This window comes from Kogia breviceps, chromosome 3 (genome assembly GCF_026419965.1).
Source record: "Kogia breviceps isolate mKogBre1 chromosome 3, mKogBre1 haplotype 1, whole genome shotgun sequence".
In the NCBI taxonomy this organism is placed as follows: domain Eukaryota; kingdom Metazoa; phylum Chordata; class Mammalia; order Artiodactyla; family Physeteridae; genus Kogia; species Kogia breviceps.
Window position 1 is genome coordinate 127748352 of NC_081312.1, and position 25525 is coordinate 127773876.

Sequence of the window (25525 nt, forward strand, 5' to 3'; positions counted from 1 at the left end):
ATCCGGGGTGGCAGGCTGAACCTCTGGTGAATTCTTCTTCGTGATGGGAAATGAGAGTGACATGTGCCCGACCAAACACCTCCAGCGAGTCTCTCATTGGTTCCCCCTCTTGCAGTTCATCCTGCGGACAAATTGCAGACGGTACGAAAGAGGCATGGAAAGGCGCCGAGTCTCCAAGTGGGGAGATTGTTAGTAAGGGGGCCTGAATGGAGAACACGAGCACCAGGAGATGAAAACTGAGGTGAGTTTCAGAAAGCTTTCCCGATCCCACGGTGTAGCATCCGCTGGGTTTCCAATGAGTGCTTTCGCTGTCGGAAGATTGCGTTGAACCTGGAGAGTTGGGACCCATGGAATGGGGAGCACGCAGGATTCCTTTCAAGGGTCTGCATTTGCTTTCCCAACCTCACCAATCGTCTCAGCCCCAAGAGTGTCCAGCCTTATGTCTTCCGCCGCTGGGGCTGTAGATGTGGTCAATCCTGGTTGCATGCCAGTCCCTGAACGCATTTTGGAAGAATTTCTCTCTGTTTTGCCCTGCTTGTTTCTTCTTTATGTTGGAAATGTATCCTCAGAATGGGTCTGAGCTGATTTTCCCTGCTGGTTTTAGGCCGCTTTACACACACTTGATGCACTTACACAGAGATATCAAGACTTAGCTTTTAAGATGCTTACTAGTCGGATAGATACTTGTGCGATGAACAGGGTCTGGTGAGTCCAGTTGATTGAGCAAGGAGTAGGTCGTGTCCATTCCATATTCGGTTTTCGGAAGGGTATCTGTGCTCATTTCAAACTCGAGTTTTATGCGTCACCCCACCTCACCTTTCCCCTGAAGCAGGCATAAGTGTGTTTTCTAAAAGCGTGACTCTGTTCTGTTTGGGGATTCCGTTCATGGGGAGCGATTTTTACATTCCTTCGATAAGTGATATCATAAGTTTCTTTTTTTGTGGGACTTATTTCACTGAGGATGATCGTACCTAAATCCACTCAGGATGCTGCTACCAGCCTCATGACGTGGATTTCATGGCTGAGTGACACTCCATTGGACCTACGTAGCACCACTTGTCCACTTGTTCACTTGTCTTTGTCCACTTGTCCACTTGTCTTTGTCCACTTGGCTCTTTCCTGGGATATGAAACGTGTACCGGAGTGGAGGTCCTTGTCACGACAGCAGCCCTCAACATTGGGGTCCCTGTGTCTGGTTGATTTTTTCATTTTCCCAAGGTCAACGCCCATGTGTGGAAGTGCCCTATGCTCTGTGGTTCTGTGTTTTACATGGTTTGGGAAAGAGGATACACTTGTGAAGATTGGCTGTTGGCCATTGACATCCCGCCCATCAGCTTAACAAGGCTCCCTTGACTCCGTGGGCTGTCCTGCCTTTCTGGTTTTTAGACTTTTTTCGCATGGCCCTTTTGCCCCGGGGGGGGGGGGGCGAGAGATTTCTTTGTAGTGCTGATTTGCTCTCCCAGGTTGCTTGGTTGGCCAAAAAGGGCGTATGCGTTTTTTCCTGAATATATTCAGGAAAAAACGCATACGCCCTTTTTGGCCAACCGCATCATTGTCCACGTTCTGGCGCTTTTCATGTGCTATCGGGGCCATTCCGATGTACCCGTTGACATCCGTTTCCTGCAATTCTGCCTTGCGTTCAACGCCTCTTCGTAGCCTGACCTCAATATATTTTGGGGCGATAGTTATCGTTTAGAACTCTGCAGGTTTGGGAAGTGCAGTGCCCCTGAGCTCCATTTCCCAAGTCGCTTTTTTGTGAGTGGGACGCAACACGGCTGGATGGCTTCACGCCCTATTGTCGATCCGCGGTGGCAGGCTGAACCTCTGGTGAATTCTTCTTCGTGATGGGAAATGAGAGTGACATGTGCCCGACCAAACACCTCCAGCGAGTCTCTCATTGGTTCCCCCTCTTGCAGTTCATCCTGCGGACAAATTGCAGACGGTACGAAAGAGGCATGGAAAGGCGCCGAGTCTCCAAGTGGGGAGATTTTTAGTAAGGGGGCCTGAATGGAGAACACGAGCACCAGGAGATGAAAACTGAGGTGAGTTTCAGAAAGCTTTCCCGATCCCACGGTGTAGCATCCGCTGGGTTTCCAATGAGTGCTTTCGCTGTCGGAAGATTGCGTTGAACCTGGAGAGTTGGGACCCATGGAATGGGGAGCATGCAGGATTCCTTTCAAGGGTCTGCATTTGCTTTCCCAACCTCACCAATCGTCTCAGCCCCAAGAGTGTCCAGCCTTATGTCTTCCGCCGCTGGGGCTGTAGATGTGGTCAATCCTGGTTGCATGCCAGTCCCTGAACGCATTTTGGAAGAATTTCTCTCTGTTTTGCCCTGCTTGTTTCTTCTTTATGTTGGAAATGTATCCTCAGAATGGGTCTGAGCTGATTTTCCCTGCTGGTTTTAGGCCGCTTTACACACACTTGATGCACTTACACAGAGATATCAAGACTTAGCTTTTAAGATGCTTACTAGTCGGATAGATACTTGTGCGATGAACAGGGTCTGGTGAGTCCAGTTGATTGAGCAAGGAGTAGGTCGTGTCCATTCCATATTCGGTTTTCGGAAGGGTATGTGTGCTCATTTCAAACTCGAGTTTTATGCGTCACCCCACCTCACCTTTCCCCTGAAGCAGGCATAAGTGTGTTTTCTAAAAGCGTGACTCTGTTCTGTTTGGGGATTCCGTTCATGGCGAGCGATTTTTACATTCCCTCGATAAGTGATATCATAAGTTTCTTTTTTTGTGGGACTTATTTCACTGAGGATGATCGTACCTAAATCCACTCAGGATGCTGCTACCAGCCTCATGACGTGGATTTCATGGCTGAGTGACACTCCATTGGACCTACGTAGCACCACTTGTCCACTTGTTCACTTGTCTTTGTCCACTTGTCCACTTGTCTTTGTCCACTTTGCTCTTTCCTGGGATATGAAACGTGTACCGGAGTGGAGGTTCTTGTCAAGACAGCAGCCCTCAACATTGGGGTCCCTGTGTCTGGTTGATTTTTTCATTTTCCCAAGGTCAACGCCCATGTGTGGAAGTGCCCTATGCTCTGTGGTTCTGTGTTTTACATGGTTTGGGAAAGAGGATACACTTGTGAAGATTGGCTGTTGGCCATTGACATCCCGCCCATCAGCTTAACAAGGCTCCCTTGACTCCGTGGGCTGTCCTGCCTTTCTGGTTTTTAGACTTTTTTCGCCTGGCCCTTTTCCCCGGGGGGGGGGGGCGAGAGATTTCTTTGTAGTGCTGATTTGCTCTCCCAGGTTGCTTGGTTGGCCAAAAAGGGCGTATGCGTTTTTTCCTGAATATATTCATGAAAAAACGCATACGCCCTTTTTGGCCAACCGCATCATTGTCCACGTTCTGGCGCTTTTCATGTGCTATCGGGGCCATTCCGATGTACCCGTTGACATCCGTTTCCTGCAATTCTGCCTTGCGTTCAACGCCTCTTCGTAGCCTGACCTCAATATATTTTGGGGCGATAGTTATCGTTTAGAACTCTGCAGGTTTGGGAAGTGCAGTGCCCCTGAGCTCCATTTCCCAAGTCGCTTTTTTGTGAGTGGGACGCAACACGGCTGGATGGCTTCACGCCCTATTGTCGATCCGCGGTGGCAGGCTGAACCTCTGGTGAATTCTTCTTCGTGATGGGAAATGAGAGTGACATGTGCCCGACCAAACACCTCCAGCGAGTCTCTCATTGGTTCCCCCTCTTTCAGTTCATCCTGCGGACAAATTGCAGACGGTACGAAAGAGGCATGGAAAGGCGCCGAGTCTCCAAGTGGGGAGATTGTTAGTAAGGAGGCCTGAATGGAGAACACAAGCACCAGGAGATGAAAACTGAGGTGAGTTTCAGAAAGCTTTCCCGATCCCACGGTGTAGCATCCGCTGGGTTTCCAATGAGTGCTTTCGCTGTCGGAAGATTGCGTTGAACCTGGAGAGTTGGGACCCATGGAATGGGGAGCACGCAGGATTCCTTTCAAGGGTCTGCATTTGCTTTCCCAACCTCACCAATCGTCTCAGCCCCAAGAGTGTCCAGCCTTATGTCTTCCGCCGCTGGGGCTGTAGATGTGGTCAATCCTGGTTGCATGCCAGTCCCTGAACGCATTTTGGAAGAATTTCTCTCTGTTTTGCCCTGCTTGTTTCTTCTTTATGTTGGAAATGTATCCTCAGAATGGGTCTGAGCTGATTTTCCCTGCTGGTTTTAGGCCGCTTTACACACACTTGATGCACTTACACAGAGATATCAAGACTTAGCTTTTAAGATGCTTACTAGTCGGATAGATACTTGTGCGATGAACAGGGTCTGGTGAGTCCAGTTGATTGAGCAAGGAGTAGGTCGTGTCCATTCCATATTCGGTTTTCGGAAGGGTATCTGTGCTCATTTCAAACTCGAGTTTTATGCGTCACCCCACCTCACCTTTCCCCTGAAGCAGGCATAAGTGTGTTTTCTAAAAGCGTGACTCTGTTCTGTTTGGGGATTCCGTTCATGGGGAGCGATTTTTACATTCCCTCGATAAGTGATATCATAAGTTTCTTTTTTTGTGGGACTTATTTCACTGAGGATGATCGTACCTAAATCCACTCAGGATGCTGCTACCAGCCTCATGACGTGGATTTCATGGCTGAGTGACACTCCATTGGACCTACGTAGCACCACTTGTCCACTTGTCCACTTGTCTTTGTCCACTTGTCCACTCGTCTTTGTCCACTTGGCTCTTTCCTGGGATATGAAACGTGTACCGGAGTGGAGGTTCTTGTCAAGACAGCAGCCCTCAACATTGGGGTCCCTGTGTCTGGTTGATTTTTTCATTTTCCCAAGGTCAACGCCCATGTGTGGAAGTGCCCTATGCTCTGTGGTTCTGTGTTTTACATGGTTTGGGAAAGAGGATACACTTGTGAAGATTGGCTGTTGGCCATTGACATCCCGCCCATCAGCTTAACAAGGCTACCTTGACTCCGTGGGCTGTCCTGCCTTTCTGGTTTTTAGACTTTTTTCGCCTGGCCCTTTTGCCCCGGGGGGGGGGCGAGAGATTTCTTTGTAGTGCTGATTTGCTCTCCCAGGTTGCTTGGTTGGCCAAAAAGGGCGTATGCGTTTTTTCCTGAATATATTCAGGAAAAAACGCATACGCCCTTTTTGGCCAACCGCATCATTGTCCACGTTCTGGCGCTTTTCATGTGCTATCGGGGCCATTCCGATGTACCCGTTGACATCCGTTTCCTGCAATTCTGCCTTGCGTTCAACGCCTCTTCGTAGCCTGACCTCAATATATTTTGGGGCGATAGTTATCGTTTAGAACTCTGCAGGTTTGGGAAGTGCAGTGCCCCTGAGCTCCATTTCCCAAGTCGCTTTTTTGTGAGTGGGACGCAACACGGCTGGATGGCTTCACGCCCTATTGTCGATCCGCGGTGGCAGGCTGAACCTCTGGTGAATTCTTCTTCGTGATGGGAAATGAGAGTGACATGTGCCCGACCAAACACCTCCAGCGAGTCTCTCATTTGTTCCCCCTCTTGCAGTTCATCCTGCGGACAAATTGCAGACGGTACGAAAGAGGCATGGAAAAGCGCCGAGTCTCCAAGTGGGGAGATTGTTAGTAAGGGGGCCTGAATGGAGAACACGAGCACCAGGAGATGAAAACTGAGGTGAGTTTCAGAAAGCTTTCCCGATCCCACGGTGTAGCATCCGCTGGGTTTCCAATGAGTGCTTTCGCTGTCGGAAGATTGCGTTGAACCTGGAGAGTTGGGACCCATGGAATGGGGAGCACGCAGGATTCCTTTCAAGGGTCTGCATTTGCTTTCCCAACCTCACCCATCGTCTCAGCCCCAAGAGTGTCCAGCCTTATGTCTTCTGCCGCTGGGGCTGTAGATGTGGCCAATCCTGGTTGCATGCCAGTCCCTGAACGCATTTTGGAAGAATTTCTCTCTGTTTTGCCCTGCTTGTTTCTTCTTTATGTTGGAAATGTATCCTCAGAATGGGTCTGAGCTGATTTTCCCTGCTGGTTTTAGGCCGCTTTACACACACTTGATGCACTTACACAGAGATATCAAGACTTAGCTTTTAAGATGCTTACTAGTCGGATAGATACTTGTGCGATAACAGGGTCTGGTGAGTCCAGTTGATTGAGCAAGGAGTAGGTCGTGTCCATTCCATATTCGGTTTTCGGAAGGGTATCTGTGCTCATTTCAAACTCGAGTTTTATGCGTCACCCCACCTCACCTTTCCCCTGAAGCAGGCATAAGTGTGTTTTCTAAAAGCGTGACTCTGTTCTGTTTGGGGATTCCGTTCATGGCGAGCGATTTTTACATTCCCTCGATAAGTGATATCATAAGTTTCTTTTTTTGTGGGCCTTATTTCACTGAGGATGATCGTACCTAAATCCACTCAGGATGCTGCTACCAGCCTCATGACGTGGATTTCATGGCTGAGTGACACTCCATTGGACCTACGTAGCACCACTTGTCCACTTGTCCACTTGTCTTTGTCCACTTGTCCTTGTCCACTTGGCTCTTTCCTGGGATATGAAACGTGTACCGGAGTGGAGGTTCTTGTCAAGACAGCAGCCCTCAACATTGGGGTCCCTGTGTCTGGTTGATTTTTTCATTTTCCCAAGGTCAACGCCCATGTGTGGAAGTGCCCTATGCTCTGTGGTTCTGTGTTTTACATGGTTTGGGAAAGAGGATACACTTGTGAAGATTGGCTGTTGGCCATTGACATCCCGCCCATCAGCTTAACAAGGCTCCCTTGACTCCGTGGGCTGTCCTACCTTTCTGGTTTTTAGACTTTTTTCGCCTGGCCCTTTTGCCCCGGGGGGGGGGCGAGAGATTTCTTTGTAGTGCTGATTTGCTCTCCCAGGTTGCTTGGTTGGCCAAAAAGGGCGTATGCGTTTTTTCCTGAATATATTCAGGAAAAAACGCATACGCCCTTTTTGGCCAACCGCATCATTGTCCACGTTCTGGCGCTTTTCATGTGCTATCGGGGCCATTCCGATGTACCCGTTGACATCCGTTTCCTGCAATTCTGCCTTGCGTTCAACGCCTCTTCGTAGCCTGACCTCAATATATTTTGGGGCGATAGTTATCGTTTAGAACTCTGCAGGTTTGGGAAGTGCAGTGCCCCTGAGCTCCATTTCCCAAGTCGCTTTTTTGTGAGTGGGACGCAACACGGCTGGATGGCTTCACGCCCTATTGTCGATCCGCGGTGGCAGGCTGAACCTCTGGTGAATTCTTCTTCGTGATGGGAAATGAGAGTGACATGTGCCCGACCAAACACCTCCAGCGAGTCTCTCATTGGTTCCCCCTCTTGCAGTTCATCCTGCGGACAAATTGCAGACGGTACGAAAGAGGCATGGAAAGGCGCCGAGTCTCCAAGTGGGGAGATTGTTAGTAAGGGGGCCTGAATGGAGAACACGAGCACCAGGAGATGAAAACTGAGGTGAGTTTCAGAAAGCTTTCCCGATCCCACGGTGTAGCATCCGCTGGGTTTCCAATGAGTGCTTTCGCTGTCGGAAGATTGCGTTGAACCTGGAGAGTTGGGACCCATGGAATGGGGAGCACGCAGGATTCCTTTCAAGGGTCTGCATTTGCTTTCCCAACCTCACCAATCGTCTCAGCCCCAAGAGTGTCCAGCCTTATGTCTTCCGCCGCTGGGGCTGTAGATGTGGTCAATCGTGGTTGCATGCCAGTCCCTGAACGCATTTTGGAAGAATTTCTCTCTGTTTTGCCCTGCTTGTTTCTTCTTTATGTTGGAAATGTATCCTCAGAATGGGTCTGAGCTGATTTTCCCTGCTGGTTTTAGGCCGCTTTACACACACTTGATGCACTTACACAGAGATATCAAGACTTAGCTTTTAAGATGCTTACTAGTCGGATAGATACTTGTGCGATGAACAGGGTCTGGTGAGTCCAGTTGATTGAGCAAGGAGTAGGTCGTGTCCATTCCATATTCGGTTTTCGGAAGGGTATCTGTGCTCATTTCAAACTCGAGTTTTATGCGTCACCCCACCTCACCTTTCCCCTGAAGCAGGCATAAGTGTGTTTTCTAAAAGCGTGACTCTGTTCTGTTTGGGGATTCCGTTCATGGCGAGCGATTTTTACATTCCTTCGATAAGTGATATCATAAGTTTCTTTTTTTGTGGGACTTATTTCACTGAGGATGATCGTACCTAAATCCACTCAGGATGCTGCTACCAGCCTCATGACGTGGATTTCATGGCTGAGTGACACTCCATTGGACCTACGTAGCACCACTTGTCCACTTGTTCACTTGTCTTTGTCCACTTGTCCACTTGTCTTTGTCCACTTGGCTCTTTCCTGGGATATGAAACGTGTATCGGAGTGGAGGTTCTTGTCAAGACAGCAGCCCTCAACATTGGGGTCCCTGTGTCTGGTTGATTTTTTCATTTTCCCAAGGTCAACGCCCATGTGTGGAAGTGCCCTATGCTCTGTGGTTCTGTGTTTTACATGGTTTGGGAAAGAGGATACACTTGTGAAGATTGGCTGTTGGCCATTGACATCCCGCCCATCAGCTTAACAAGGCTCCCTTGACTCCGTGGGCTGTCCTGCCTTTCTGGTTTTTAGACTTTTTTCGCCTGGCCCTTTTGCCCCGGGGGGGGGCGAGAGATTTCTTTGTAGTGCTGATTTGCTCTCCCAGGTTGCTTGGTTGGCCAAAAAGGGCGTATGCGTTTTTTCCTGAATATATTCAGGAAAAAACGCATACGCCCTTTTTGGCCAACCGCATCATTGTCCACGTTCTGGCGCTTTTCATGTGCTGTCGGGGCCATTCCGTTGTACCCGTTGACATCCGTTTCCTGCAATTCTGCCTTGCGTTCAACGCCTCTTCGTAGCCTGACCTCAATATATTTTGGGGCGATAGTTATCGTTTAGAACTCTGCAGGTTTGGGAAGTGCAGTGCACCTGAGCTCCATTTCCCAAGTCGCTTTTTTGTCAGTGGGACGCAACACGGCTGGATGGCTTCACGCCCTATTGTCGATCCGCGGTGGCAGGCTGAACCTCTGGTGAATTCTTCTTCGTGATGGGAAATGAGAGTGACATGTGCCCGACCAAACACCTCCAGCGAGTCTCTCATTGGTTCCCCCTCTTGCAGTTCATCCTGCGGACAAATTGCAGACGGTACGAAAGAGGCATGGAAAGGCGCCGAGTCTCCAAGTGGGGAGATTGTTAGTAAGGGGGCCTGAATGGAGAACACGAGCACCAGGAGATGAAAACTGAGGTGAGTTTCAGAAAGCTTTCCCGATCCCACGGTGTAGCATCCGCTGGGTTTCCAATGAGTGCTTTCGCTGTCGGAAGATTGCGTTGAACCTGGAGAGTTGGGACCCATGGAATGGGGAGCACGCAGGATTCCTTTCAAGGGTCTGCATTTGCTTTCCCAACCTCACCCATCGTCTCAGCCCCAAGAGTGTCCAGCCTTATGTCTTCCGCCGCTGGGGCTGTAGATGTGGTCAATCGTGGTTGCATGCCAGTCCCTGAACGCATTTTGGAAGAATTTCTCTCTGTTTTGCCCTGCTTGTTTCTTCTTTATGTTGGAAATGTATCCTCAGAATGGGTCTGAGCTGATTTTCCCTGCTGGTTTTAGGCCGCTTTACACACACTTGATGCACTTACACAGAGATATCAAGACTTAGCTTTTAAGATGCTTACTAGTCGGATAGATACTTGTGCGATGAACAGGGTCTGGTGAGTCCAGTTGATTGAGCAAGGAGTAGGTCGTGTCCATTCCATATTCGGTTTTCGGAAGGGTATCTGTGCTCATTTCAAACTCGAGTTTTATGCGTCACCCCACCTCACCTTTCCCCTGAAGCAGGCATAAGTGTGTTTTCTAAAAGCGTGACTCTGTTCTGTTTGGGGATTCCGTTCATGGGGAGCGATTTTTACATTCCTTCGATAAGTGATATCATAAGTTTCTTTTTTTGTGGGACTTATTTCACTGAGGATGATCGTACCTAAATCCACTCAGGATGCTGCTACCAGCCTCATGACGTGGATTTCATGGCTGAGTGACACTCCATTGGACCTACGTAGCACCACTTGTCCACTTGTCCACTTGTCTTTGTCCACTTGTCCACTCGTCTTTGTCCACTTGGCTCTTTCCTGGGATATGAAACGTGTACCGGAGTGGAGGTTCTTGTCAAGACAGCAGCCCTCAACATTGGGGTCCCTGTGTCTGGTTGATTTTTTCATTTTCCCAAGGTCAACGCCCATGTGTGGAAGTGCCCTATGCTCTGTGGTTCTGTGTTTTACATGGTTTGGGAAAGAGGATACACTTGTGAAGATTGGCTGTTGGCCATTGACATCCCGCCCATCAGCTTAACAAGGCTCCCTTGACTCCGTGGGCTGTCCTACCTTTCTGGTTTTTAGACTTTTTTCGCCTGGCCCTTTTGCCCCGGGGGGGTCGAGAGATTTCTTTGTAGTGCTGATTTGCTCTCCCAGGTTGCTTGGTTGGCCAAAAAGGGCGTATGCGTTTTTTCCTGAATATATTCAGGAAAAAACGCATACGCCCTTTTTGGCCAACCGCATCATTGTCCACGTTCTGGCGCTTTTCATGTGCTATCGGGGCCATTCCGTTGTACCCGTTGACATCCGTTTCCTGCAATTCTGCCTTGCGTTCAACGCCTCTTCGTAGCCTGACCTCAATATATTTTGGGGCGATAGTTATCGTTTAGAACTCTGCAGGTTTGGGAAGTGCAGTGCACCTGAGCTCCATTTCCCAAGTCGCTTTTTTGTCAGTGGGACGCAACACGGCTGGATGGCTTCACGCCCTATTGTCGATCCGCGGTGGCAGGCTGAACCTCTGGTGAATTCTTCTTCGTGATGGGAAATGAGAGTGACATGTGCCCGACCAAACACCTCCAGCGAGTCTCTCATTGGTTCCCCCTCTTGCAGTTCATCCTGCGGACAAATTGCAGACGGTACGAAAGAGGCATGGAAAGGCGCCGAGTCTCCAAGTGGGGAGATTGTTAGTAAGGGGGCCTGAATGGAGAACACGAGCACCAGGAGATGAAAACTGAGGTGAGTTTCAGAAAGCTTTCCCGATCCCACGGTGTAGCATCCGCTGGGTTTCCAATGAGTGCTTTCGCTGTCGGAAGATTGCGTTGAACCTGGAGAGTTGGGACCCATGGAATGGGGAGCACGCAGGATTCATTTCAAGGGTCTGCATTTGCTTTCCCAACCTCACCAATCGTCTCAGCCCCAAGAGTGTCCAGCCTTATGTCTTCCGCCGCTGGGGCTGTAGATGTGGTCAATCCTGGTTGCATGCCAGTCCCTGAACGCATTTTGGAAGAATTTCTCTCTGTTTTGCCCTGCTTGTTTCTTCTTTATGTTGGAAATGTATCCTCAGAATGGGTCTGAGCTGATTTTCCCTGCTGGTTTTAGGCCGCTTTACACACACTTGATGCACTTACACAGAGATATCAAGACTTAGCTTTTAAGATGCTTACTAGTCGGATAGATACTTGTGCGATGAACAGGGTCTGGTGAGTCCAGTTGATTGAGCAAGGAGTAGGTCGTGTCCATTCCATATTCGGTTTTCGGAAGGGTATCTGTGCTCATTTCAAACTCGAGTTTTATGCGTCACCCCACCTCACCTTTCCCCTGAAGCAGGCATAAGTGTGTTTTCTAAAAGCGTGACTCTGTTCTGTTTGGGGATTCCGTTCATGGGGAGCGATTTTTACATTCCTTCGATAAGTGATATCATAAGTTTCTTTTTTTGTGGGACTTATTTCACTGAGGATGATCGTACCTAAATCCACTCAGGATGCTGCTACCAGCCTCATGACGTGGATTTCATGGCTGAGTGACACTCCATTGGACCTACGTAGCACCACTTGTCCACTTGTCCACTTGTCTTTGTCCACTTGTCCACTCGTCTTTGTCCACTTGGCTCTTTCCTGGGATATGAAACGTGTACCGGAGTGGAGGTTCTTGTCAAGACAGCAGCCCTCAACATTGGGGTCCCTGTGTCTGGTTGATTTTTTCATTTTCCCAAGGTCAACGCCCATGTGTGGAAGTGCCCTATGCTCTGTGGTTCTGTGTTTTACATGGTTTGGGAAAGAGGATACACTTGTGAAGATTGGCTGTTGGCCATTGACATCCCGCCCATCAGCTTAACAAGGCTCCCTTGACTCCGTGGGCTGTCCTACCTTTCTGGTTTTTAGACTTTTTTCGCCTGGTCCTTTTGCCCCGGGGGGGGGCGAGAGATTTCTTTGTAGTGCTGATTTGCTCTCCCAGGTTGCTTGGTTGGCCAAAAAGGGCGTATGCGTTTTTTCCTGAATATATTCAGGAAAAAACGCATACGCCCTTTTTGGCCAACCGCATCATTGTCCACGTTCTGGCGCTTTTCATGTGCTATCGGGGCCATTCCAATGTACCCGTTGACATCCGTTTCCTGCAATTCTGCCTTGCGTTCAACGCCTCTTCGTAGCCTGACCTCAATATATTTTGGGGCGATAGTTATCGTTTAGAACTCTGCAGGTTTGGGAAGTGCAGTGCCCCTGAGCTCCATTTCCCAAGTCGCTTTTTTGTGAGTGGGACGCAACACGGCTGGATGGCTTCACGCCCTATTGTCGATCCGCGGTGGCAGGCTGAACCTCTGGTGAATTCTTCTTCGTGATGGGAAATGAGAGTGACATGTGCCCGACCAAACACCTCCAGCGAGTCTCTCATTGGTTCCCCCTCTTGCAGTTCATCCTGCGGACAAATTGCAGACGGTACGAAAGAGGCATGGAAAGGCGCCGAGTCTCCAAGTGGGGAGATTGTTAGTAAGGAGGCCTGAATGGAGAACACGAGCACCAGGAGATGAAAACTGAGGTGAGTTTCAGAAAGCTTTCCCGATCCCACGGTGTAGCATCCGCTGGGTTTCCAATGAGTGCTTTCGCTGTCGGAAGATTGCGTTGAACCTGGAGAGTTGGGACCCATGGAATGGGGAGCACGCAGGATTCCTTTCAAGGGTCTGCATTTGCTTTCCCAACCTCACCAATCGTCTCAGCCCCAAGAGTGTCCAGCCTTATGTCTTCTGCCGCTGGGGCTGTAGATGTGGTCAATCCTGGTTGCATGCCAGTCCCTGAACGCATTTTGGAAGAATTTCTCTCTGTTTTGCCCTGCTTGTTTCTTCTTTATGTTGGAAATGTATCCTCAGAATGGGTCTGAGCTGATTTTCCCTGCTGGTTTTAGGCCGCTTTACACACACTTGATGCACTTACACAGAGATATCAAGACTTAGCTTTTAAGATGCTTACTAGTCGGATAGATACTTGTGCGATAACAGGGTCTGGTGAGTCCAGTTGATTGAGCAAGGAGTAGGTCGTGTCCATTCCATATTCGGTTTTCGGAAGGGTATCTGTGCTCATTTCAAACTCGAGTTTTATGCGTCACGCCACCTCACCTTTCCCCTGAAGCAGGCATAAGTGTGTTTTCTAAAAGCGTGACTCTGTTCTGTTTGGGGATTCCGTTCATGGGGAGCGATTTTTACATTCCTTCGATAAGTGATATCATAAGTTTCTTTTTTTGTGGGACTTATTTCACTGAGGATGATCGTACCTAAATCCACTCAGGATGCTGCTACCAGCCTCATGACGTGGATTTCATGGCTGAGTGACACTCCATTGGACCTACGTAGCACCACTTGTCCACTTGTTCACTTGTCTTTGTCCACTTGTCCACTTGTCTTTGTCCACTTGGCTCTTTCCTGGGATATGAAACGTGTACCGGAGTGGAGGTTCTTGTCAAGACAGCAGCCCTCAACATTGGGGTCCCTGTGTCTGGTTGATTTTTTCATTTTCCCAAGGTCAACGCCCATGTGTGGAAGTGCCCTATGCTCTGTGGTTCTGTGTTTTACATGGTTTGGGAAAGAGGATACACTTGTGAAGATTGGCTGTTGGCCATTGACATCCCGCCCATCAGCTTAACAAGGCTCCCTTGACTCCGTGGGCTGTCCTGCCTTTCTGGTTTTTAGACTTTTTTCGCCTGGCCCTTTTGCCCCGGGGGGGGGGGCGAGAGATTTCTTTGTAGTGCTGATTTGCTCTCCCAGGTTGCTTGGTTGGCCAAAAAGGGCGTATGCGTTTTTTCCTGAATATATTCAGGAAAAAACGCATACGCCCTTTTTGGCCAACCGCATCATTGTCCACGTTCTGGCGCTTTTCATGTGCTATCGGGGCCATTCCGATGTACCCGTTGACATCCGTTTCCTGCAATTCTGCCTTGCGTTCAACGCCTCTTCGTAGCCTGACCTCAATATATTTTGGGGCGATAGTTATCGTTTAGAACTCTGCAGGTTTGGGAAGTGCAGTGCCCCTGAGCTCCATTTCCCAAGTCGCTTTTTTGTGAGTGGGACGCAACACGGCTGGATGGCTTCACGCCCTATTGTCGATCCGCGGTGGCAGGCTGAACCTCTGGTGAATTCTTCTTCGTGATGGGAAATGAGAGTGACATGTGCCCGACCAAACACCTCCAGCGAGTCTCTCATTGGTTCCCCCTCTTGCAGTTCATCCTGCGGACAAATTGCAGACGGTACGAAAGAGGCATGGAAAGGCGCCGAGTCTCCAAGTGGGGAGATTGTTAGTAAGGGGGCCTGAATGGAGAACACGAGCACCAGGAGATGAAAACTGAGGTGAGTTTCAGAAAGCTTTCCCGATCCCACGGTGTAGCATCCGCTGGGTTTCCAATGAGTGCTTTCGCTGTCGGAAGATTGCGTTGAACCTGGAGAGTTGGGACCCATGGAATGGGGAGCACGCAGGATTCCTTTCAAGGGTCTGCATTTGCTTTCCCAACCTCACCAATCGTCTCAGCCCCAAGAGTGTCCAGCCTTATGTCTTCTGCCGCTGGGGCTGTAGATGTGGTCAATCCTGGTTGCATGCCAGTCCCTGAACGCATTTTGGAAGAATTTCTCTCTGTTTTGCCCTGCTTGTTTCTTCTTTATGTTGGAAATGTATCCTCAGAATGGGTCTGAGCTGATTTTCCCTGCTGGTTTTAGGCCGCTTTACACACACTTGATGCACTTACACAGAGATATCAAGACTTAGCTTTTAAGATGCTTACTAGTCGGATAGATACTTGTGTGATAACAGGGTCTGGTGAGTCCAGTTGATTGAGCAAGGAGTAGGTCGTGTCCATTCCATATTCGGTTTTCGGAAGGGTATCTGTGCTCATTTCAAACTCGAGTTTTATGCGTCACCCCACCTCACCTTTCCCCTGAAGCAGGCATAAGTGTGTTTTCTAAAAGCGTGACTCTGTTCTGTTTGGGGATTCAGTGCATGGGGAGCGATTTTTACATTCCCTCGATAAGTGATATCATAAGTTTCTTTTTTTGTGGGACTTATTTCACTGAGGATGATCGTACCTAAATCCACTCAGGATGCTGCTACCAGCCTCATGACGTGGATTTCATGGCTGAGTGACACTCCATTGGACCTACGTAGCACCACTTGTCCACTTGTCCACTTGTCTTTGTCCACTTGTCCACTCGTCTTTGTCCACTTGGCTCTTTCCTGGGATATGAAACGTGTACCGGAGTGGAGGTTCTTGTCAAGACAGCAGCCCTCAACATTGGGGTCCCTGTGTCTGGTTGATTTTTTCATTTTCCCAAGGTCAACGCCCATGTGTGGAAGTGCCCTATGCTCTGTGGTTCTGTGTTTTACATGGTTTGGGAAAGAGGATACACTTGTGAAGATTGGCTGTTGGCCATTGACATCCCGCCCATCAGCTTAACAAGGCTCCCTTGACTCCGTGGGCTGTCCTGCCTTTCTGGTTTTTAGACTTTTTTCGCATGGCCCTTTTGCCCCGGGGGGGGGGGGGCGAGAGATTTCTTTGTAGTGCTGATTTGCTCTCCCAGGTTGCTTGGTTGGCCAAAAAGGGCGTATGCGTTTTTTCCTGAATATATTCAGGAAAAAACGCATACGCCCTTTTTGGCCAACCGCATCATTGTCCACGTTCTGGCGCTTTTCATGTGCTATCGGGGCCATTCCGATGTACCCGTTGACATCCGTTTCCTGCAATTCTGCCTTGCGTTCAACGCCTCTTCGTAGCCTGACCTCAATATATTTTGGGGCGATAGTTATCGTTTAGAACTCTGCAGGTTTGGGAAGTGCAGTGCCCCTGAGCTCCATTTCCCAAGTCGCTTTTTTGTGAGTGGGACGCAACACGGCTGGATGGCTTCACGCCCTATTGTCGATCCGCGGTGGCAGGCTGAACCTCTGGTGAATTCTTCTTCGTGATGTGAAATGAGAGTGACATGTGCCCGACCAAACACCTCCAGCGAGTCTCTCATTGGTTCCCCCTCTTGCAGTTCATCCTGCGGACAAATTGCAGACGGTACGAAAGAGGCATGGAAAGGCGCCGAGTCTCCAAGTGGGGAGATTGTTAGTAAGGGGGCCTGAATGGAGAACACGAGCACCAGGAGATGAAAACTGAGGTGAGTTTCAGAAAGCTTTCCCGATCCCACGGTGTAGCATCCGCTGGGTTTCCAATGAGTGCTTTCGCTGTCGGAAGATTGCGTTGAACCTGTAGAGTTGGGACCCATGGAATGGAGAGCACGCAGGATTCCTTTCAAGGGTCTGCATTTGCTTTCCCAACCTCACCAATCGTCTCAGCCCCAAGAGTGTCCAGCCTTATGTCTTCCGCCGCTGGGGCTGTAGATGTGGTCAATCCTGGTTGCATGCCAGTCCCTGAACGCATTTTGGAAGAATTTCTCTCTGTTTTGCCCTGCTTGTTTCTTCTTTATGTTGGAAATGTATCCTCAGAATGGGTCTGAGCTGATTTTCCCTGCTGGTTTTAGGCCGCTTTACACACACTTGATGCACTTACACAGAGATATCAAGACTTAGCTTTTAAGATGCTTACTAGTCGGATAGATACTTGTGCGATGAACAGGGTCTGGTGAGTCCAGTTGATTGAGCAAGGAGTAGGTCGTGTCCATTCCATATTCGGTTTTCGGAAGGGTATCTGTGCTCATTTCAAACTCGAGTTTTATGCGTCACCCCACCTCACCTTTCCCCTGAAGCAGGCATAAGTGTGTTTTCTAAAAGCGTGACTCTGTTCTGTTTGGGGATTCCGTTCATGGGGAGCGATTTTTACATTCCTTCGATAAGTGATATCATAAGTTTCTTTTTTTGTGGGACTTATTTCACTGAGGATGATCGTACCTAAATCCACTCAGGATGCTGCTACCAGCCTCATGACGTGGATTTCATGGCTGAGTGACACTCCATTGGACCTACGTAGCACCACTTGTCCACTTGTTCACTTGTCTTTGTCCACTTGTCCACTTGTCTTTGTCCACTTGGCTCTTTCCTGGGATATGAAACGTGTACCGGAGTGGAGGTTCTTGTCAAGACAGCAGCCCTCAACATTGGGGTCCCTGTGTCTGGTTGATTTTTTCATTTTCCCAAGGTCAACGCCCATGTGTGGAAGTGCCCTATGCTCTGTGGTTCTGTGTTTTACATGGTTTGGGAAAGAGGATACACTTGTGAAGATTGGCTGTTGGCCATTGACATCCCGCCCATCAGCTTAACAAGGCTCCCTTGACTCCGTGGGCTGTCCTGCCTTTTTGGTTTTTAGACTTTTTTCGCCTGGCCCTTTTGCCCCGGGGGGGGGGGCGAGAGATTTTTTGTAGTGCTGATTTGCTCTCCCAGGTTGCTTGGTTGGCCAAAAAGGGCGTATGCGTTTTTTCCTGAATATATTCAGGAAAAAACGCATACGCCCTTTTTGGCCAACCGCATCATTGTCCACGTTCTGGCGCTTTTCATGTGCTATCGGGGCCATTCCGATGTACCCGTTGACATCCGTTTCCTGCAATTCTGCCTTGCGTTCAACGCCTCTTCGTAGCCTGACCTCAATATATTTTGGGGCGATAGTTATCGTTTAGAACTCTGCAGGTTTGGGAAGTGCAGTGCCCCTGAGCTCCATTTCCCAAGTCGCTTTTTTGTGAGTGGGACGTAACACGGCTGGATGGCTTCACGCCCTATTGTCGATCCACGGTGGCAGGCTGAACCTCTGGTGAATTCTTCTTCGTGATGGGAAATGAGAGTGACATGTGCCCGACCAAACACCTCCAGCGAGTCTCTCATTGGTTCCCCCTCTTGCAGTTCATCCTGCGGACAAATTGCAGACGGTACGAAAGAGGCATGGAAAGGCGCCGAGTCTCCAAGTGGGGAGATTGTTAGTAATGGGGCCTGAATGGAGAACACGAGCACCAGGAGATGAAAACTGAGGTGAGTTTCAGAAAGCTTTCCCGATCCCACGGTGTAGCATCCGCTGGGTTTCCAATGAGTGCTTTCGCTGTCGGAAGATTGCGTTGAACCTGGAGAGTTGGGACCCATGGAATGGGGAGCACGCAGGATTCCTTTCAAGGGTCTGCATTTGCTTTCCCAACCTCACCAATCGTCTCAGCCCCAAGAGTGTCCAGCCTTATGTCTTCTGCCGCTGGGGCTGTAGATGTGGTCAATCCTGGTTGCATGCCAGTCCCTGAACGCATTTTGGAAGAATTTCTCTCTGTTTTGCCCTGCTTGTTTCTTCTTTATGTTGGAAATGTATCCTCAGAATGGGTCTGAGCTGATTTTCCCTGCTGGTTTTAGGCCGCTTTACACACACTTGATGCACTTACACAGAGATATCAAGACTTAGCTTTTAAGATGCTTACTAGTCGGATAGATACTTGTGCGATGAACAGGGTCTGGTGAGTCCAGTTGATTGAGCAAGGAGTAGGTCGTGTCCATTCCATATTCGGTTTTCGGAAGGGTATCTGTGCTCATTTCAAACTCGAGTTTTATGCGTCACCCCACCTCACCTTTCCCCTGAAGCAGGCATAAGTGTGTTTTCTAAAAGCGTGACTCTGTTCTGTTTGGGGATTCCGTTCATGGGGAGCGATTTTTACATTCCTTCGATAAGTGATATCATAAGTTTCTTTTTTTGTGGGACTTATTTCACTGAGGATGATCGTACCTAAATCCACTCAGGATGCTGCTACCAGCCTCATGACGTGGATTTCATGGCTGAGTGACACTCCATTGGACCTACGTAGCACCACTTGTCCACTTGTTCACTTGTCTTTGTCCACTTGTCCACTCGTCTTTGTCCACTTGGCTCTTTCCTGGGATATGAAACGTGTACCGGAGTGGAGGTTCTTGTCAAGACAGCAGCCCTCAACATTGGGGTCCCTGTGTCTGGTTGATTTTTTCATTTTCCCAAGGTCAACGCCCATGTGTGGAAGTGCCCTATGCTCTGTGGTTCTGTGTTTTACATGGTTTGGGAAAGAGGATACACTTGTGAAGATTGGCTGTTGGCCATTGACATCCCGCCCATCAGCTTAACAAGGCTCCCTTGACTCCGTGGGCTGTCCTGCCTTTCTGGTTTTTAGACTTTTTTCGCCTGGCCCTTTTGCCCCGGGGGGGGGGGGGCGAGAGATTTCTTTGTAGTGCTGATTTGCTCTCCCAGGTTGCTTGGTTGGCCAAAAAGGGCGTATGCGTTTTTTCCTGAATATATTCAGGAAAAAACGCATACGCCCTTTTTGGCCAACCGCATCATTGTCCACGTTCTGGCGCTTTTCATGTGCTATCGGGGCCATTCCGATGTACCCGTTGACATCCGTTTCCTGCAATTCTGCCTTGCGTTCAACGCCTCTTCGTAGCCTGACCTCAATATATTTTGGGGCGATAGTTATCGTTTAGAACTCTGCAGGTTTGGGAAGTGCAGTGCCCCTGAGCTCCATTTCCCAAGTCGCTTTTTTGTGAGTGGGACGCAACACGGCTGGATGGCTTCACGCCCTATTGTCGATCCGCGGTGGCAGGCTGAACCTCTGGTGAATTCTTCTTCGTGATGGGAAATGAGAGTGACATGTGCCCGACCAAACACCTCCAGCGAGTCTCTCATTGGTTCCCCCTCTTGCAGTTCATCCTGCGGACAAATTGCAGACGGTACGAAAGAGGCATGGAAAGGCGCCGAGTCTCCAAGTGGGGAGATTGTTAGTAAGGGGGCCTGAATGGAGAACACGAGCACCAGGAGATGAAAACTGAGGTGAGTTTCAGAAAGCTTTCCCGATCCCACGGTGTAGCATCCGCTGGGTTTCCAATGAGTGCTTTCGCTGTCGGAAGATTGCGTTGAACCTGGAGAGTTGGGACCCATGGAATGGGGAGCACGCAGGATTCCTTTCAAGGGTCTGCATTTGCTTTCCCAACCTCACCAATCGTCTCAGCCCCAAGAGTGTCCAGCCTTATGTCTTCTGCCGCTGGGGCTGTAGATGTGGTCAATCCTGGTTGCATGCCAGTCCCTGAACGCATTTTGGAAGAATTTCTCTCTGTTTTGCCCTGCTTGTTTCTTCTTTATGTTGGAAATGTATCCTCAGAATGGGTCTGAGCTGATTTTCCCTGCTGGTTTTAGGCCGCTTTACACACACTTGATGCACTTACACAGAGATATCAAGACTTAGCTTTTAAGATGCTTACTAGTCGGATAGATACTTGTGCGATGAACAGGGTCTGGTGAGTCCAGTTGATTGAGCAAGGAGTAGGTCGTGTCCATTCCATATTCGGTTTTCGGAAGGGTATGTGTGCTCATTTCAAACTCGAGTTTTATGCGTCACCCCACCTCACCTTTCCCCTGAAGCAGGCATAAGTGTGTTTTCTAAAAGCGTGACTCTGTTCTGTTTGGGGATTCCGTTCATGGGGAGCGATTTTTACATTCCTTCGATAAGTGATATCATAAGTTTCTTTTTTTGTGGGACTTATTTCACTGAGGATGATCGTACCTAAATCCACTCAGGATGCTGCTACCAGCCTCATGACGTGGATTTCATGGCTGAGTGACACTCCATTGGACCTACGTAGCACCACTTGTCCACTTGTTCACTTGTCTTTGTCCACTTGTCCTTGTCCACTTGGCTCTTTCCTGGGATATGAAACGTGTACCGGAGTGGAGGTTCTTGTCAAGACAGCAGCCCTCAACATTGGGGTCCCTGTGTCTGGTTGATTTTTTCATTTTCCCAAGGTCAACGCCCATGTGTGGAAGTGCCCTATGCTCTGTGGTTCTGTGTTTTACATGGTTTGGGAAAGAGGATACACTTGTGAAGATTGGCTGTTGGCCATTGACATCTCGCCCATCAGCTTAACAAGGCTCCCTTGACTCCGTGGGCTGTCCTACCTTTCTGGTTTTTAGACTTTTTTCTCCTGGCCCTTTTGCCCCGGGGGGGGGCGAGAGATTTCTTTGTAGTGCTGATTTGCTCTCCCAGGTTGCTTGGTTGGCCAAAAAGGGCGTATGCGTTTTTTCCTGAATATATTCATGAAAAAACGCATACGCCCTTTTTGGCCAACCGCATCATTGTCCACGTTCTGGCGCTTTTCATGTGCTATCGGGGCCATTCCGATGTACCCGTTGACATCCGTTTCCTGCAATTCTGCCTTGCGTTCAACGCCTCTTCGTAGCCTGACCTCAATATATTTTGGGGCGATAGTTATCGTTTAGAACTCTGCAGGTTTGGGAAGTGCAGTGCCCCTGAGCTCCATTTCCCAAGTCGCTTTTTTGTGAGTGGGACGCAACACGGCTGGATGGCTTCACGCCCTATTGTCGATCCGCGGTGGCAGGCTGAACCTCTGGTGAATTCTTCTTCGTGATGGGAAATGAGAGTGACATGTGCCCGACCAAACACCTCCAGCGAGTCTCTCATTGGTTCCCCCTCTTGCAGTTCATCCTGCGGACAAATTGCAGACGGTACGAAAGAGGCATGGAAAGGCGCCGAGTCTCCAAGTGGGGAGATTGTTAGTAAGGGGGCCTGAATGGAGAACACGAGCACCAGGAGATGAAAACTGAGGTGAGTTTCAGAAAGCTTTCCCGATCCCACGGTGTAGCATCCGCTGGGTTTCCAATGAGTGCTTTCGCTGTCGGAAGATTGCGTTGAACCTGGAGAGTTGGGACCCATGGAATGGGGAGCACGCAGGATTCCTTTCAAGGGTCTGCATTTGCTTTCCCAACCTCACCAATCGTCTCAGCCCCAAGAGTGTCCAGCCTTATGTCTTCTGCCGCTGGGGCTGTAGATGTGGTCAATCCTGGTTGCATGCCAGTCCCTGAACGCATTTTGGAAGAATTTCTCTCTGTTTTGCCCTGCTTGTTTCTTCTTTATGTTGGAAATGTATCCTCAGAATGGGTCTGAGCTGATTTTCCCTGCTGGTTTTAGGCCGCTTTACACACACTTGATGCACTTACACAGAGATATCAAGACTTAGCTTTTAAGATGCTTACTAGTCGGATAGATACTTGTGCGATAACAGGGTCTGGTGAGTCCAGTTGATTGAGCAAGGAGTAGGTCGTGTCCATTCCATATTCGGTTTTCAGAAGGGTATCTGTGTTCATTTCAAACTCGAGTTTTATGTGTCACCCCACCTCACCTTTCCCCTGAAGCAGGCATAAGTGTGTTTTCTAAAAGCGTGACTCTGTTCTGTTTGGGGATTCCGTTCATGGGGAGCGATTTTTACATTCCTTCGATAAGTGATATCATAAGTTTCTTTTTTTGTGGGACTTATTTCACTGAGGATGATCGTACCTAAATCCACTCAGGATGCTGCTACCAGCCTCATGACGTGGATTTCATGGCTGAGTGACACTCCATTGGACCTACGTAGCACCACTTGTCCACTTGTTCACTTGTCTTTGTCCACTTGTCCACTTGTCTTTGTCCACTTGGCTCTTTCCTGGGATATGAAACGTGTACCGGAGTGGAGGTTCTTGTCAAGACAGCAGCCCTCAACATTGGGGTCCCTGTGTCTGGTTGATTTTTTCATTTTCCCAAGGTCAACGCCCATGTGTGGAAGTGCCCTATGCTCTGTGGTTCTGTGTTTTACATGGTTTGGGAAAGAGGATACACTTGTGAAGATTGGCTGTTGGCCATTGACATCCCGCCCATCAGCTTAACAAGGCTCCCTTGACTCCGTGGGCTGTCCTGCCTTTCTGGTTTTTAGACTTTTTTCGCCTGGCCCTTTTGCCCCGGGGGGGGGCGAGAGATTTCTTTGTAGTGCTGATTTGCTCTCCCAGGTTGCTTGGTTGGCCAAAAAGGGCGTATGCGTTTTTTCCTGTTCAGGAAAAAACGCATACGCCCTTTTTGGCCAACCGCATCATTGTCCACGTTCTGGCGCTTTTCATGTGCTATCGGGGCCATTCCGATGTACCCGTTGACATCCGTTTCCTGCAATTCTGCCTTGCGTTCAACGCCTCTTCGTAGCCTGACCTCAATATATTTTGGGGCCATAGTTATCGTTTAGAACTCTGCAGGTTTGGGAAGTGCAGTGCCCCTGAGCTCCATTTCCCAAGTCGCTTTTTTGTGAGTGGGACGCAACACGGCTGGATGGCTTCACGCCCTATTGTCGATCCGCGGTGGCAGGCTGAACTTCTGGTGAATTCTTCTTCGTGATGGGAAATGAGAGTGACATGTGCCCGACCAAACACCTCCAGCGAGTCTCTCATTGGTTCCCCCTCTTGCAGTTCATCCTGCGGACAAATTGCAGACGGTACGAAAGAGGCATGGAAAGGCGCCGAGTCTCCAAGTGGGGAGATTGTTAGTAAGGGGGCCTGAATGGAGAACACGAGCACCAGGAGATGAAAACTGAGGTGAGTTTCAGAAAGCTTTCCCGATCCCACGGTGTAGCATCCGCTGGGTTTCCAATGAGTGCTTTCGCTGTCGGAAGATTGCGTTGAACCTGGAGAGTTGGGACCCATGGAATGGGGAGCACGCAGGATTCCTTTCAAGGGTCTGCATTTGCTTTCCCAACCTCACCAATCGTCTCAGCCCCAAGAGTGTCCAGCCTTATGTCTTCCGCCGCTGGGGCTGTAGATGTGGTCAATCCTGGTTGCATGCCAGTCCCTGAACGCATTTTGGAAGAATTTCTCTCTGTTTTGCCCTGCTTGTTTCTTCTTTATGTTGGAAATGTATCCTCAGAATGGGTCTGAGCTGATTTTCCCTGCTGGTTTTAGGCCGCTTTACACACACTTGATGCACTTACACAGAGATATCAAGACTTAGCTTTTAAGATGCTTACTAGTCGGATAGATACTTGTGCGATGAACAGGGTCTGGTGAGTCCAGTTGATTGAGCAAGGAGTAGGTCGTGTCCATTCCATATTCGGTTTTCGGAAGGGTATCTGTGCTCATTTCAAACTCGAGTTTTATGCGTCACCCCACCTCACCTTTCCCCTGAAGCAGGCATAAGTGTGTTTTCTAAAAGCGTGACTCTGTTCTGTTTGGGGATTCCGTTCATGGGGAGCGATTTTTACATTCCCTCGATAAGTGATATCATAAGTTTCTTTTTTTGTGGGACTTATTTCACTGAGGATGATCGTATCTAAATCCACTCAGGATGCTGCTACCAGCCACATGACGTGGATTTCATGGCTGAGTCACACTCCTTTGGACCTCCGTAGCACCACTTGTCCACTTGTCCACTTGTCTTTGTCCACTTGGCTCTTTCCTGGGATATGAAACGTGTACCGGAGTGGAGGTTCTTGTCAAGACAGCAGCCCTCAACATTGGGGTCCCTGTGTCTGGTTGATTTTTTCATTTTCCCAAGGTCAACGCCCATGTGTGGAAGTGCCCTATGCTCTGTGGTTCTGTGTTTTACATGGTTTGGGAAAGAGGATACACTTGTGAAGATTGGCTGTTGGCCATTGACATCCCGCCCATCAGCTTAACAAGGCTCCCTTGACTCCGTGGGCTGTCCTACCTTTCTGGTTTTTAGACTTTTTTCGCCTGGCCCTTTTGCCCCGGGGGGGGGGGCGAGAGATTTCTTTGTAGTGCTGATTTGCTCTCCCAGGTTGCTTGGTTGGCCAAAAAGGGCGTATGCGTTTTTTCCTGAATATATTCAGGAAAAAACGCATACGCCCTTTTTGGCCAACCGCATCATTGTCCACGTTCTGGCGCTTTTCATGTGCTATCGGGGCCATTCCGATGTACCCGTTGACATCCGTTTCCTGCAATTCTGCCTTGCGTTCAACGCCTCTTCGTAGCCTGACCTCAATATATTTTGGGGCGATAGTTATCGTTTAGAACTCTGCAGGTTTGGGAAGTGCAGTGCCCCTGAGCTCCATTTCCCAAGTCGCTTTTTTGTGAGTGGGACGCAACACGGCTGGATGGCTTCACGCCCTATTGTCGATCCGCGGTGGCAGGCTGAACCTCTGGTGAATTCTTCTTCGTGATGGGAAATGAGAGTGACATGTGCCCGACCAAACACCTCCACCGAGTCTCTCATTGGTTCCCCCTCTTGCAGTTCATCCTGCGGACAAATTGCAGACGGTACGAAAGAGGCATGGAAAGGCGCCGAGTCTCCAAGTGGGGAGATTGTTAGTAAGGGGGCCTGAATGGAGAACACGAGCACCAGGAGATGAAAACTGAGGTGAGTTTCAGAAAGCTTTCCCGATCCCACGGTGTAGCATCCGCTGGGTTTCCAATGAGTGCTTTCGCTGTCGGAAGATTGCGTTGAACCTGGAGAGTTGGGACCCATGGAATGGGGAGCACGCAGGATTCCTTTCAAGGGTCTGCATTTGCTT